The sequence below is a fragment of the Takifugu rubripes genome, unplaced genomic scaffold (genome assembly GCF_901000725.2).
Source record: "Takifugu rubripes unplaced genomic scaffold, fTakRub1.2, whole genome shotgun sequence".
NCBI lineage: Eukaryota > Metazoa > Chordata > Actinopteri > Tetraodontiformes > Tetraodontidae > Takifugu > Takifugu rubripes.
Genome location: NW_021821604.1, coordinates 9,729 through 24,002, shown reverse-complemented (window position 1 = coordinate 24,002; position 14,274 = coordinate 9,729). Strand labels below are relative to the sequence as shown.

The 14,274-nt window shown below is 39.4% G+C and overlaps 1 pseudogene across 1 annotated transcript; it reads right to left on the bottom strand.

The window, feature by feature from the left end:
• Window positions 1-1,142: 1,142 nt before the first annotated feature.
• LOC115246444 (acetylcholine receptor subunit beta-like) lies at window positions 1,143-13,662 on the bottom strand (annotated as a pseudogene). The gene is made up of 11 exons (XR_003887153.1): window positions 13,406-13,662; window positions 11,696-11,829; window positions 9,351-9,395; window positions 8,739-8,848; window positions 8,222-8,330; window positions 7,995-8,139; window positions 7,734-7,919; window positions 6,383-6,606; window positions 3,882-4,055; window positions 1,415-1,562; window positions 1,143-1,312 (listed from the first exon to the last, which is right to left on the bottom strand). The product of XR_003887153.1 is annotated as an acetylcholine receptor subunit beta-like (transcript).
• Window positions 13,663-14,274: the final 612 nt, after the last annotated feature.

The following is a 14,274-nucleotide window of genomic DNA, read 5'->3' as shown; positions in this document are numbered from 1 at the left end:
TCATGCATGCGTGAGCGGGGCCTGATGAAAGCTGCATATTAAAAGGCGGCAGGTCTCTGGAATAATAAGAATTCCACTGGGCCGCAGCAGCAGCCGGTGCACGGGGGGTGGCATGCACTCCTGTTTAAGGAATATCCTGCGCACACATAAAGCATAGCTGGAAATACAAAGGGGATTAATGGCATGCAGAAAAGTCAGCAAAGCACGAAGATGCCCTGGTCCGTTCTGATGCGGTGGAAGTGAGAAGCGCACAGCTGGTCACGGTGTTTATGTGTGACACGGTTTATGAATATCCGATATTAGACCCAAAGACCTTGTGAGGATAACATATCCCAAAAACAGTGGAAGCAACAACCACTAGGTAGATTATGTATTTATTCTATACACAATAATTGGTACAATTACATTTCTTTGTAAAGTGTAGTTCATGCAAATATTAACATCTATTGTTTTGCTAATTTTTAATCCTTGTTTTGTTAGCCTTGCTTGGTTTATTATGTGCACTTAATCTAATTATCTATGGGGTTATCAGCTGATGCACATTGATTTTTATCCAAAGCTTTCTGCATTTAGGACTATCCTGGGGAAATAAAAAAGATGGATGTTCACTCAGCAGTATGATTAAGGAGGGAGGGATGGTGTGATGACGTCATCCCAGTAGCGATGCAGTTCAATTTATCTTTATTTATACAGGATCTCTTACAGTTAAAAAATTGTCTCTAGGTTTTTCAGTTAAACCCGGAGCCTGACCTCCAAACTAGCAACAACAGCAAGAAAAAACTGCCTTTTAACAGTAAGAAAACCTTCAGTAGGACCAAACTCACATGGGGGGACCCCACTGCTGATGACTGGCTGGTGAGAGGTAGAGGAAAAGGGGTGATATGGCAGCGAGAAGGACAGAAGGAGGAAAGGAACGCACACATACATGTAAAACAGTCACAAACACAGGCCTACCTGCAGCGATATATTTGAATGTTTTTCAGATTCTGCAAGGTCAAAAAAATGCCGTGAACTTAGTCGTTCATCCAAAAGAACAGAATACCCCCTCCACTGTGTTCGCTAAATCCTTTCTTTCCTGTCTCAACACTGATAATAGTGTATTGCGATGGTTTCTGAAGCATGCGTTGGTATTTTGTGTGGTACTACGAAACCAAACGTCTTTTTGCAGTCGTGGGGAAGGGGTTGGCAGGGGCACGGTTTAAAGCTAGCCTCAGCGAAAATGGCCAAAGTGCCCACTGTGGTGAAGATGACAAAAATCCAGAGGAAACATGCGGTCCACTACCATGGCAACATATTGCCAGTCTTTCTTCAGCTGGAAGGAGACAGAAGGGGCGGATGAAATGGAAGGAGAGGAAAATTGAAAAGGAAAGCATTTATAGAGCTGTTTCAGAAAAGAATGAAGCTATCAACTTACGGCTTCATAGTCCTTCTCGGCCTGAAGAGCCTCGGCGATGTATGTGATAGCTTCGATAGCAGACTTTAGCTCCTCGGGCAGAGAGAGGTGGAGCTGGGGCCGTCGATGAACTTCCTCAGGTCTGTGCAACAAGCCTTCGGAGTGAAACCTGCCAAGAAACACACGCCTTAATGTCACAGGCATGAAATTCCTATTGCCCCTGATGTGGTAAAGCCAATTAGCAGCTGTTAAACTGGAGTTTTGCATTGTTTGTTGCAGGTGTCCGGTGCACTGTTCTGTCATTTAGAGAGGAAGAAAGAGAAGGTCAGAGGAGCACCCCAGGCTCACTGGGCCAGATTGAGGCCTCTCTGCTGGAGATGATGTGTGTATTAGGGGTCGCCCAGGTTACCAACTACCAGCTGCTAAAGAGATGCTAGGGGGAGGCTTGTTTTTTCTAGTTTAATAGCGTATTGGCATCCTCTCTATGAATTAGAGAATGACATTAATTCGATATGTTGAATATGGTTCTAAATTTGCAGCGCCGTTTAGGTTTAATTGTTGCTTGTGTTAAATGAAAAAAACAATGCTTTAGCCTCCAGTGAAAAGCTTTGGACAGAAATTGAACAATGTCATGGACTTAAAGAGTTCTCTGAAAATTTTGTGAATGCCAATGCTAGGACCCTGATCTGAGAAAATGTTTTCTACTGTTTGTTAAGGGTACTCAATGTTTTGGAATTCTTTAATAATACCGGCTGGGTATTAGTGCCTCGCGAAGTAAACATATTGATTTTTTTCCGCACAAAAGTAGTAGCAAATGTTTACTGTTTTGATCTTTTGCATATTTTTATTTGCAGTATTTGCATCAAAAGTTATACTACTAGTCTACTGAAGTATCTCATTAGTCATTAACCTTTTCTGCTCTGATTTCCCGAGCTGCATTAATCATGGCGAATGTCCTTGAGCAGTGAAGCATGTTTCCATTAGCTGCTTCCTGCAGTGTGTCAGCCACACGGCTGTAATCCTCCTACAACTTTTAAGCGGCGAAGCCGCGCAAGTACCTCTGCAAGATGATGGCTTGAAGGCCTGCGTGAGAAGAGCTGTCGTTTTTAGAATCACGAATCCTGGCCTTTATTTACGCATTTCCATAAGGATGAGAAAGATAATATATAGGGGTTGTTATATGTAAAGCGACATCCACACCTGAATTGCATGTCCACCTGCCACGTGCAATGGGACTGTCAGATTCAGTTTCCTCTGAAAAGTTTTTGTTAAAATATTCACTCTGAGTCGCTGCCATCGCCTCATCTTTGCTTTCAGTGAACATCTGTTATTAGATGAAACACCTCAAATATTAAACACCTCTCAGTCATTAAATTCCCAAACAAAAACCGCAGGTCAGACAGCCCACCAGTAGAGGGCATTGTGGCACTATGACATTGGACAGCCAGCTGCAGGGGGCTACATATAACTTTTAATGTTTTGTATGACGCTATTACCAATGGAGCAGCTGTTGTATGTTATATATGCTGCAGATATAAAGACGGACAGTAGAGGGGGATAGAGTGATGGAGTAGCCCACAAGTGAAAGAGAACAAGAGAAACGTGCCGTAGATTTTTTTTTTTTTGCTTTTAACAGAAGGGTGCATCACCGCCTCATGGGCTGTGCTAGAGCACTTCTCTATAATGTGATAAATTGCTTTTAGCATGATAAAAGGGAAACTACATCTACAAAAGATATGCCAGGAATGCATCTGTGACTTGGCTGAGGGAAGAAAGTGCAATCAAAAACTGGAAGTTTTCTCCTGACATATTCTGGAGGTGAAGGGTGGGGAGGTTGCGTGGAGGATTTGGGGGTGTTTAATCAAGCAGCAGCAGTGCGGCCAGATGGGTAAGAAGGGCCTGTTTGAGCCGTCTCTTCTCACACCTTTTCATCAAGTTCATCTAAACAAGGACACTGAATTGCTGTGCACACAGATCAGAGTTTAACTGTTTTTTTCTGATGCCCAAATATTAGCGTACATTTATCACAGCTTTGTGCAGAAGTAACTAAACAACTAAAGCTTCCTGGAACATGGGAAACACCAGCTAGGATAGCAGGACACAGAACTCAACCCTCGGAATTTTAATTCAAGGAAAGTTCTGTACGGGAGCATTTTATTTTGTTACAAATTGCTTATTTTACTTTAGGTGTGATTGTGTGAGTCAGTGTTCTGCGTGCATTATGGAAAAGGTACATATTAAAAGGTACATATATTAAACTACATATCAATTTACTACTCTATAGTCCACAACAGATTAACATTTAAGTTATGAAAAGAAAAGAAATGTTGGGGCAAGTTAATTCTTTTTGATCAGCAACATCTTCATTTATGTTTGCTTGTTCCATTTGATATTTTCTATCCTTGTTCACAGAGGACACTTCAGCACTGAAGCGCAGCTGTACAGACCAGCAGAAAACACTCTTTGGTGACTAAACATTGTGTCTCACCTGTTGGGTTTAGGGAACAGGACAGACATATCGGGCTTGCGGATGAAGTATTCATCGGCCACCTTGCTGACGGTGGTGACCTTTTTCTCCCTGCGGGGCAGGGCCTCCAGATAGGGGGGCCTCGACTTTGGGCCGCATCATGCACAGGTAAGGGGGCAGCAGGTGGATGAAGATCTAAGAGGAGAATCAGAACAAATAACTGAAGTATTCCTGAAAATGTTGGGTTTGTCAACTTTTCTGAAAGTCTATGAGGGTAAAATTTTGTTTTACGGGGTCTTCTGAATCTATTTTGTATACATGTTGCTTATTATGATGGATATATGGAAAATGGAAAATGTTGAGCGTAACATTTAGATAACCTTCGAGAACAGTGAGTGTGGAAAAATCAAATAAGGAGAAATTACTTCATTTTTCAATGTCTGCAATGAAGATGTCCTTGAATATAGAGAAAAAAGGGAGAAAAAACCTAAATACACAATTAGAGCCTTAATGTGCAGAAATTACAGTACAGAAACAGCACTTTTCTACACTCAGTCTGCCATAGGACCCCTTCTTCTCCTTTACCCAGCCGGGCATCAGCAGGAGAGGCCTCCTCCCATGTGAGCCTGGTCCTGCTCAAGGTTTATATCTGTTAAAAGGGAGTTTTTCCTGCTACTGTTGCTTTAATTTTATGTTTTAATGTTTCATTAATTTAAAAAAGTGTTAATTTTCACTTTTTTCCAAAAAAAATTGTATTTACACATGACACGCATAAGTCTGAATGTGTATTTTTTAATAGTTAAAGCTACATTATTGCCCCTTTTGATAGATTGGTAGCTAGCTGGACGGACAGACAGATGAACAGACAGGCAGAGAGGTGGGGAAGCAAAATGGATTGCCAATTGGCCTCGTTGTGAACGATGGCAGAGCCAAATATCTTTCTTAAATGTTGCACCACTACAGTTTAAATAACTGTAATAAAAGAATACTTAGAGAAGAAAATCAATATTTAACTCATTTTTTACAATATCATTAATGTATCGTCTTGTCAGGGAATGATTTGTTCTTGCCCAGCTGAACTAGTTTGGATTTGTTCATTAGAGGTTCAATAAACACGACTCACATCACTGCTTAGATGCCTATTTATACATTTAAAGAGCATTATCAACTCTTTGGAGGATTGTTTCTTGTTGCTGATTCATACCGTTTCACTTTTATGAGTAAATGAATGCCTGTAACTATTGTTGCAAGTACTGATACAACAAATAATGATTTTACCAATATAGAATTTTAAAAGAAAGACTGAAAAGTAGCAGGAGCTGCAATGTCCTTTCCTGCCATCACTGAGCAGCTTAAACCCAGCAAAGCACCTGTCTTAGTTGGAGGTGAATGACAGCAAATCAGCTGCTCAGGCCTTTAATTAGTGGCACATGATGTAGAGTAAAGGGCCGCTGATAGAGGTTAACGCCAGACCACAACATCCAGGCTTTTGGAGGACTGGGTTTCTTGAACACCACACTCCATTGCCTCCACCCAACAAATTATTGTAAAGACTTATATTATTTAATTAAGCCCAGACCACAGTTCACCACAATGTTGGAGGCTAATATAAAAGTTTTAATTATTTTTCAAATCACTCTAATTATGTAAAATAGCATGACTTACCCATTAACAAGCAACCATAAGATGCTATGATCGATTACCTCGAAGCCTCAGTTAATCTGCTGCCATTTATTTGCTTTTCGCAATTAGCTTTATGACCTTTATCGTCCGTGTTATTTAATTGGTAGTAATTAGTTTGGGTGTCGAATGAATAAATATGTATTGTGGGTAAGCGGCTTACATTTTGTCCACTTATAAGGTGAAGAGTTTATGTTCTTTAGATGTAAGCGGTTGGCTGATAACCAGTGATGCAACGCTGTGAAAGGTCAACATCTGTGGCAAAAGCTACTGTAAATGATTCATAATATAACATAAACAAAGCTCGTTTCCTTCTTTTCACGCAGTTGTCAGTTGTCAGCCGTTGTCATAGTTGCCTTTTGTTCATCTGTTAGAACTACACTCTGGCTTGAGAGATATTTGTCATTTACACCACATAACCCAGGTAAGTATAAAGATACTGCTTAAAATTATGTGCAAATTATAATTGTAAATTTGGACTGATTTGAATTTAACAATTTGTGTTGCTAATGCTCCATAATATATGGCCATTGTTTTATATGTTGTTATATATGTTGTTTTATATATCTTATAAATTTTATAAGTTATAAATTATATATATATATATATATGTGTGTGTGTGTATGTATGTCAACACACACACACACATAGAGATATCTATCTATCTATCTATCTATCTATCTATCTATCTATCTATCTATCTATATCATACTCTCATATTGCTGAGCTAAGAGCTAAAAAAACCCCCACCTCAATAAACAATACTTCTGTACTAATACTACTACTAGTACTACTACTTCTACAACTGCTATTCATAGTAACAATAGCAGTCGTGACCTCACCTTGCGAACCCACATTGGCATCTGATGGGTGTTTGGTGAGCGGTGGTGCAGATTCAGGACGACCACACTGAGGATGACTGAGAATGTCACTAGGATCATGGTGAGCATGATGTAGTTGACAATGATGGGCACCCCCAGCGACGTTTCGGGGATCTTATCAGCAAGCAGCAGCAGGAAGACAGTGAGGGTGAGCAACACATTGATGGACAGGCCCATCTTTTCTCCTGCAAGGGGAAATGCAAAAAATCAACATGGGAAGATATGACATCTGTAATATTATCTTATTTTTTGGGGGGATGCTTGAGTTTAATATCCATTCTTGTTGACAAAGTGACAGTTCGCTTGTTACGACTCATCTAGTTTTAGGCGGAGCGAGTTTGTTCATCCTTCATCTGAGTGAGATTAGCCACAGCTGGTCTGTGTAATGGCTCTAATAGGAAATTAATCCCCCACTCTAAGTAAAGCTGAGTGGTTAATAGTGCACGGCCTAGCAGCTCCGTTCACTCACAGGTCATTCAGGCACCATGTTTACTTCAGATTGGTTCGAAATGGTAAGTAATGAGATATCGACGAGTGGGACGGTTGTACATGCTCGTAGAGGAACACTCAAAGTACAGGCCTCATTCACTCCTTACACAACCACATCAGCACTAGCTCTGTGTTTACAAGCTAACAGCAGATAGTAAGGCTGGAAAGTTTTCACTTGGGTGGATTTACAAAAGCCATTCTGTCCCTACTGGAATTTCTTCTCAACTTCTATTTAAGCCTGGTTCTGTCTCTTGATGTTCATCATCTCTTTTTCTCGTTCTCCCTTGGACTGCTTGCATGAAACATTTGTCTTTTCAAGATTTAAGAAAGGATTTACTAAATCTGAGTTCTTTTACCAGTCTGGACTTGTATCAGCAGTCACACCTATGAAGAGACTACCCACTTAATCCATGTAAACAGGTCATTAACAGAAATCTGTTTTAAATGCATTTTCAGGGAGATTATCACTATTCTCTTTTCCAAGGATATCAATTCAACAGTTCTCTTTGGACAGCAACCATCTAATTTCAAATTGAATCCGTCTTGCTGGTAATTTGACAAACATCTGATTCCCCCTTTAAATTCAATCACAGTAAATTAGCAAGTGATCATTGTTAATCATTGGTTTGTACATATTATTTAGCAGCACAACAGGGTGGTGCTGTGGTTTAAAAGTTTGTTGTCTTTCATCCAGGTACTCCTAGTTCTTCCCTCATTTCTAAAATGTGCATGTGGAGATTTTAGATTGCCCCTTGCAATGACTAGTTGCCTATTGCTGAGCTAGGCTTAAGCACAGCAGCAATTAGGGAATAGATGGGCATACCAGCATCAGGTGGTAGATAGAAGTTAAAGATGGCAATGATAGTGATGAGGATGCAAGGGAGGATGATGTTCAACACATAGTAAAGGGGCTTCCTCTCGATGATCAGGTAGAAGACCATTCCCTCGTACTCATCATCCAACATGACCTTCCTGCTTGGCCTGTGTTTGATGTACCACTCGCCACCCTCTGGAGAGATGTTATAAATTGAAGACAGTAAAAATGTGCATAAAAATTAAGACTTTCTAAATAAATAACAAGCACCAGTGAAAGCCTCATCCAGCTGGATCTCCCTGATCTCTTGTCCTCTCAAGTTTAGCGCGTACTGCACATCTATTTCTGTCGAGTCGTAAGTGTAGGAGCGGAACTGCATGGAGCAGTTTTGCCAGTCAAAGGGGAAATACTCTACCTATGGAGGAAATACCGTAGATGGTGATAATTTTACAAATTGAAATGACAATTTGATGAATCAAGCAGATTTTGGTGTTTACCTTTACTCCACATGAACTACAGTAGAGAGCAGGGGGAGTCCAGGTTACTCTGCCATTGCTGTAAACCTGGACATGGACGTGCAGTGCCACATGAAATACTCCGTCATTACTGCAAATAGAAAATTCTCCGTTACTTTGCATTTTTTTTAAAATGGCTCTCAGAAATGAGCCCATTTCCAAAAAGGTCAAACCATAATACTGCATTTTGACATTTTTATTCACCCTGATCGCATATTGGAGAATGAGTACGTATTAAAACACCGATGTAAAAATCAGGTCTAAAATGTCAGAGTGATTAATACTACTGCTCTGAGACAAAATAAAAAAATCTAAAGTTGCATTTTTGATTGTGTTGTCTTATTTCTATTGCAAAAAGGAATTAATGGAATATGCCTGAAACTGCCATTCATGGTCAACAGGCACATCGAATATTACATGAAATCTGAACCAATGAAATTATTTCCCTTAAAATTTCTTGACTGTCTTGAAACCTTGTGAGCACAATATTCATACTCACTTGTTAATGAGGACAATGTCAGGCAGCCAAACCTTCCCCGATGGGATACGCAACACCTCAATGCCACCATATTGCTTAGGTGACCATGACAACCGATAATCTGTCCATTCCTGTTTTCAGAAAGAGTTGGCAGTGGTTAGGCTAACATTAGCTACACAGAGGTCATTGACATGAAAAGCGTGAGGGCAAGAGGGAAACAAAAATTGGTGAACTTACTATGTTTTAATTTTTGTCTTTTCTCGCAATTATAATGAGATGAAAGAATGGGTTCATTGTGCATGTAGTCATGAATAAAGAAAGATCATCTGCATATTTAATCATGTTCAGTGTTTCCTGTGTATTATAAACAATTAGAATTGTAGGGCTGGTAGTGAATAATAAAAATAAATAAATAAAAGACTTCCTGCTAAAACCTTTACTTTTAGTTGTGCTGATACCTCAGTTGGTATTATGAGAAAATGTCCACATTCATGTGTGTAAATATGGAACCTTGTGGGTTTTCCGAAGCAACTTCCTTTCATGTGTAGCAACTTTTTGAGTTACTGACAATTCACACCAGTGCAAACCCAGGATGCCTGGAATTCCATTGATCAAACTCTAAGGAATACTTACCAGATTCATGACAACAATTGTGCTCATTTCTTCATTTTTCATATTCTGCAAGAGAAATGTTGAAAAAGGATGAGTGATTTACTGTTGCCTGCACAACATTAACTGAAGTATTTCTACCCTCATTTTACAAACATTCTGTGTGGACAAAAATAAAACAAAACAAAATAATACTTGACCATGAATTGCTAATGTTAATGTGCTGAAATACTTTCTCCAAGCATGTAAGCACTGTATATTATCCTGATATTTGGCTAAGAATTTGTCTATTGCCTGCTACAGTCAGATACTAAGCTCCCAACCCTCAATCCCTTTCATTATCATTCATACCTAACACAAATCTGACTTTACAAGAGAGAATTTAAGTAGCCTATATTCTTAACTGAACATCAGTTATTTTCAGAATTTATTTGTTCATGTAAAAGTAATGAATACCTCTAAGAGAAGTTGACAAATGGTTATAAATTGGTTGGTGAGCTTATTTGTGAGTGTCTTGAGTCTTTAAGCAATGATTTAGTTCTTGTTGCATCCTAAACTTGAACCAGGATAAGGTTACAAAACTTATGAAAATCCTTAACGGAAAGTGTTGGTCGCTACTGTCCACCATGCGTCACTATTAACAGTGTCTGTGATTTCAGCAAAATGTTGACAATTATGTAAAAAGATACAACCAATAATTCTGGTATATAGTTCTAAAACATATATTTTCAAGTAATGTGATATTACGTTTAGACGGTGTAGGACTATTTGATGTGTTAATTAAATTAATTTTGAACTATTCCAAAATGTTAAGATGAACATTTTTATTTATGTTCTGGCACTGTTTAATCAGGTTTGCTGAAACTAAATTGATGTGTTGCTAAGTTGATTCTAATTGGCTACATCTGTATATAGAGAATGTATCATCAGTTCCAAAAAAAGATACACCTGCCCTTGATCCAGATTAATCCAAAGTGATTCGTGGCTGCATATTTCTTTTGTCTTTTAACAAAACCATCCAATTTGGCTTTTTGCCTCATTCTTTTTTCTGGGCTGACCTGAAAGGTTTTGTTTGAAAATTACATTTTGGGAACTTGGATGTAGTCCAGTAAGGATGCATTAACCAGATTAATGTCAGTATTAATTTGATGTAAAACTGCACTGTGTTGTCACATCCACAGCTGTAACAAACTGGGTGTCCGCCGTGGAGGATTACAGCTTCAGTCTTGCACGTGGATACGTTTGAAAGTATCGAGTTTGTGTGCAAAATCCATATCAACCCAGAAGTCAGTCCCTGTTTTCGGAAAGATCCACACTTGAACATGTGTGAGCGTGTGGCCGTGTATTTACTAAGAAGGCACAGCCTCATTGAATCAAACTTGCTATTTAAAACCCTGGGAAGAATGTCACATGGACAGCTGTCTGAGAAGAGTCGGGGGAGGGGGTAGACACTATCGCTTACCCACACTTCCTGTAACCATTTGTCCTCACCTCTGGATGACAATTTAATTAGTTCTGGGAAAACACAATATCACACAATGTGTTCAGAAGAAAATGCTCCAGCATGATCAAAAAGGCTCCCTAATACTACAAAAAATGTAAACATCCAACTTTTAGGACGTGACCTTTGGTCAGATGGACATGATTTGTTTAATATAGTAGGAGGAGGCTTGCTGGTTTGAGTCCTAGTGGTGGACCAAAATTTTGAGAGTGCATGTAGCAGGAGAGAACAATCCTGGAGCAATGCCAAGGTGCCCTTGAGCAAAGGCACCAAACCACTAAATGTTTGGGACACCTGTTGAAGGCAGCTTATGCACCCTGACACCTTTCTCTGAATAATTGTGTCTGTTGTTTGCATGTCCATGCATATGTTAGCAGTCCAACGCCACTGTTTCTTCCTTTACTTGGGATTAAGCTATTAATATCAATATTGACTGGGTTCTAGAATGTCCACCATGTTTCTACAGTAACCCAGAGTGGACAAATAGATTTGAATATGAGCCATGAAATTTGTTCACGTCAGTCGGGAGCTACGGGCCTTTGTCAGGTCACTGTTCATGGCTGGTTGTACTGGAAAAAATCACGTACAGGCACTAGTACAGGAGTGCATGTTCACTTCCAAGATGTATCTGCGGTTGGAAGTTATAATAGACAACTTCTGTCTGCTCTCTTGGTTCAAGCCTCTTCCATCCACATTTCGAGATGTGAATTTGGGAACACACTATAAATTCAATTTTTAACATTCTGGAAGCAGTAATTGTGGCATATGTGTGTAAACCACTGCTTTTACAGCATAGATAGGTTGCAGTGCTACAGTCATGATGTGCACATGACTCTGCTCATGCATTGTTTGGAGTCTGGAGTCTCACCAGGCCAACAAACGACGACAGGATCATACCCACACGGACCACCACCCTCTGCTCGGGGCTGACGGCTGGCCTCACTTTTAGCGTATAGTTTGAAAAGAGAGTTTTCATAAGAGTCTTCTCCACCTCAGATGCACCTGCATTAAAAAAAATCAGGGGGGAGAGAAAAAACGTAGGTACAATCATACTGGTTACGTGTACAAAACTTAGTAATTCACAGCAAGGTTAGCCTAACGTTTACATTAAGCAACATTTACAGTTGTGTTTCCACCTGACTGTGGTAAGGTTGGAAATATTTACAATCAGTAGCTCAGAGGATGCACAATTCATCATTTTCTGCACCCTGTAGGGTCTGCCCTGACAGGAATAAATGACAATGATCACCCAACCAGATGCACCCATCAGGGGCGGCATGTGGTGGTAGGGGCCGCAGCAGAGGTGGATGTGTCCGGCTGACATTTATGCCCCCTATCAGTCAGTTTAGATGACCGAGGAAATAAGTAATAATAAAACCCCAAAAATAAGTTGAGTGAAGAGCAAATAGGAGGTTAGTGATGAGTGAAGGAGACCTAATCTGGAATTTACAGAATTTGACTATGAATGAGTTGGGCAAGTTAGTTTAATGACTTCAACATTGACATAATTGACACAGCAACAGACTCTATAAAGTTATAGTTAAATCTGATTATACAACTGTAAATGACTCCCAAACATATTTTTCTTATTGGGTTTGAATTTGAGGGCTTATATGATACTTATAAAAGCTTAAAGTATGTAGAAAAGCCTACTGAATCTTCGTTAAAAATATCTGTAGCCCTTGGACAATGCTGAATTATCTGGCTCACAATGACCTTCAATCGTTTCATTTTTGGTCTTTCTCTCTTCTAACTCCCAAAGTTACAAGTTGATCTATTGATGTTCAGAAGTACCAGTTTTCTTTGCCACCATACACTTGTACGGGCAGTATGTGTTAGCTTGCAATGTGAAGTGTACAAGGATGACTAAGGGAACATCATTTTATGAATTTCAGCAATCCTCCTTTTCTGCTCTGATTTAAAATAATGTACACACTGAGTGACAATAATAATAATAATTAAAAAAAAATCAAATTGAATCATTCAATCAGATCTCCAAGTGAGTGGTTTTGTCCCAGAAACCTGCAGTTGGTTATCAAATAAACAGTTGTAAAACAAGAAAGCCATTGATTCGCCTGAAGAAATAGATGTGACACTATCAATATATTTGACTGTATCTGATGGCATGACTGTTTTGATTTACTTTGTTTCTTATCTTGCATGTTTCTTTTTAGATATGAAACACAGGCACAAAAAACAAACACATTTTTCTCTTAAACAAATCTTTAATCGAATTATCTATCACTACAATTATGCTTTAGATGATTAAGATTACATTCTAAGATTTTATTCCTAATATAAAGTTTAAGCCTGTGAAGGTGTAAGAAAAAGAAAATGGTAACAAAAAGTAAATATTACCTAAGCATTAGCAGGGGCCTATAAGCCTGTTAGCAACAGTTGCCGTATATCATTTGTCTTTAGACTTTATACATGGCCTATTTAGTATCCTCACATTGTAACAGTACAGTGTTTGCACTTACTCTAAGCAGGTTCCATGTTAGCCTCTGGTTCTATGCTTGGCAAATGGTTAGTGGCAGTTCTACTTTATAGGCTGCTACAGTGCTAACTTGTGTCTTACCTCCCAGTGGGATCAAGCTGCATAAGCAGCATGACAGTGGCAGAAGAAGCAGATATTTCATGGTGGACTGCTGGGTTCCCACCTAAACAGGCCTCTGGTTGATGGTTCAGAGTTCTTTGCCTTCCCTTTGTTTAGTTCTTGTTTTTTTTACTCTCTTTGCTGCTAGCCAAAGCTCTTCAGTGTAAGTTGTGACTTGGTGTGTTTAGACTGTTGTTGTCTGTCAGTCATGCCCGGCTTCACCAACTGCTGTCTGCTCCGATTACATCTATGGGAAGGGGTGGGTGGTTGCCACTGAACCCTCCCACCTCCCTCACCTCCTCCTGATTTGCAATCATTTAATGTTTGCTTTTATAAAACATAAAAATAAATACCATAGGCAAACAATATGGGTATGCTTTGACTTTGGTTTTATTCATTTTATTTATTTATTGTGTTCTCGTTGAGTTCATTTTTCATGTTTCCCTTGCTTGATGTATCATTTTGGTACTTTTAAGATTACGCATCCTGGACAATTCTCAACTTCCATGTGTTGGTAATGCTCAAAGTTACTTTGGTGTAGTTTGTGCGTCCTTCAAGGCCTGTGTGGATTTTCACAGTGTGCATGTGTCATTTCTGAGCATTTGTCACCATACTTGTCAATGCTTGTCAGGTGATTCAACAATGAGGCAGTGACAGCACAGACTGGCTGATCCTCCTCAAAAGTAGGTCTATGAGAAGGGACAGCAAAATGACAGAAAATATGACAGCAAAATGACAAAAAAAAAAAATCCCTGCAGATACATAGTTTTAATATTCATTGTTTTGGTATGTATGCAGGTTATTTCCCCTTCTCTTTTGGATTTTCTTGTTTTAGTTTACCAATTATGGCC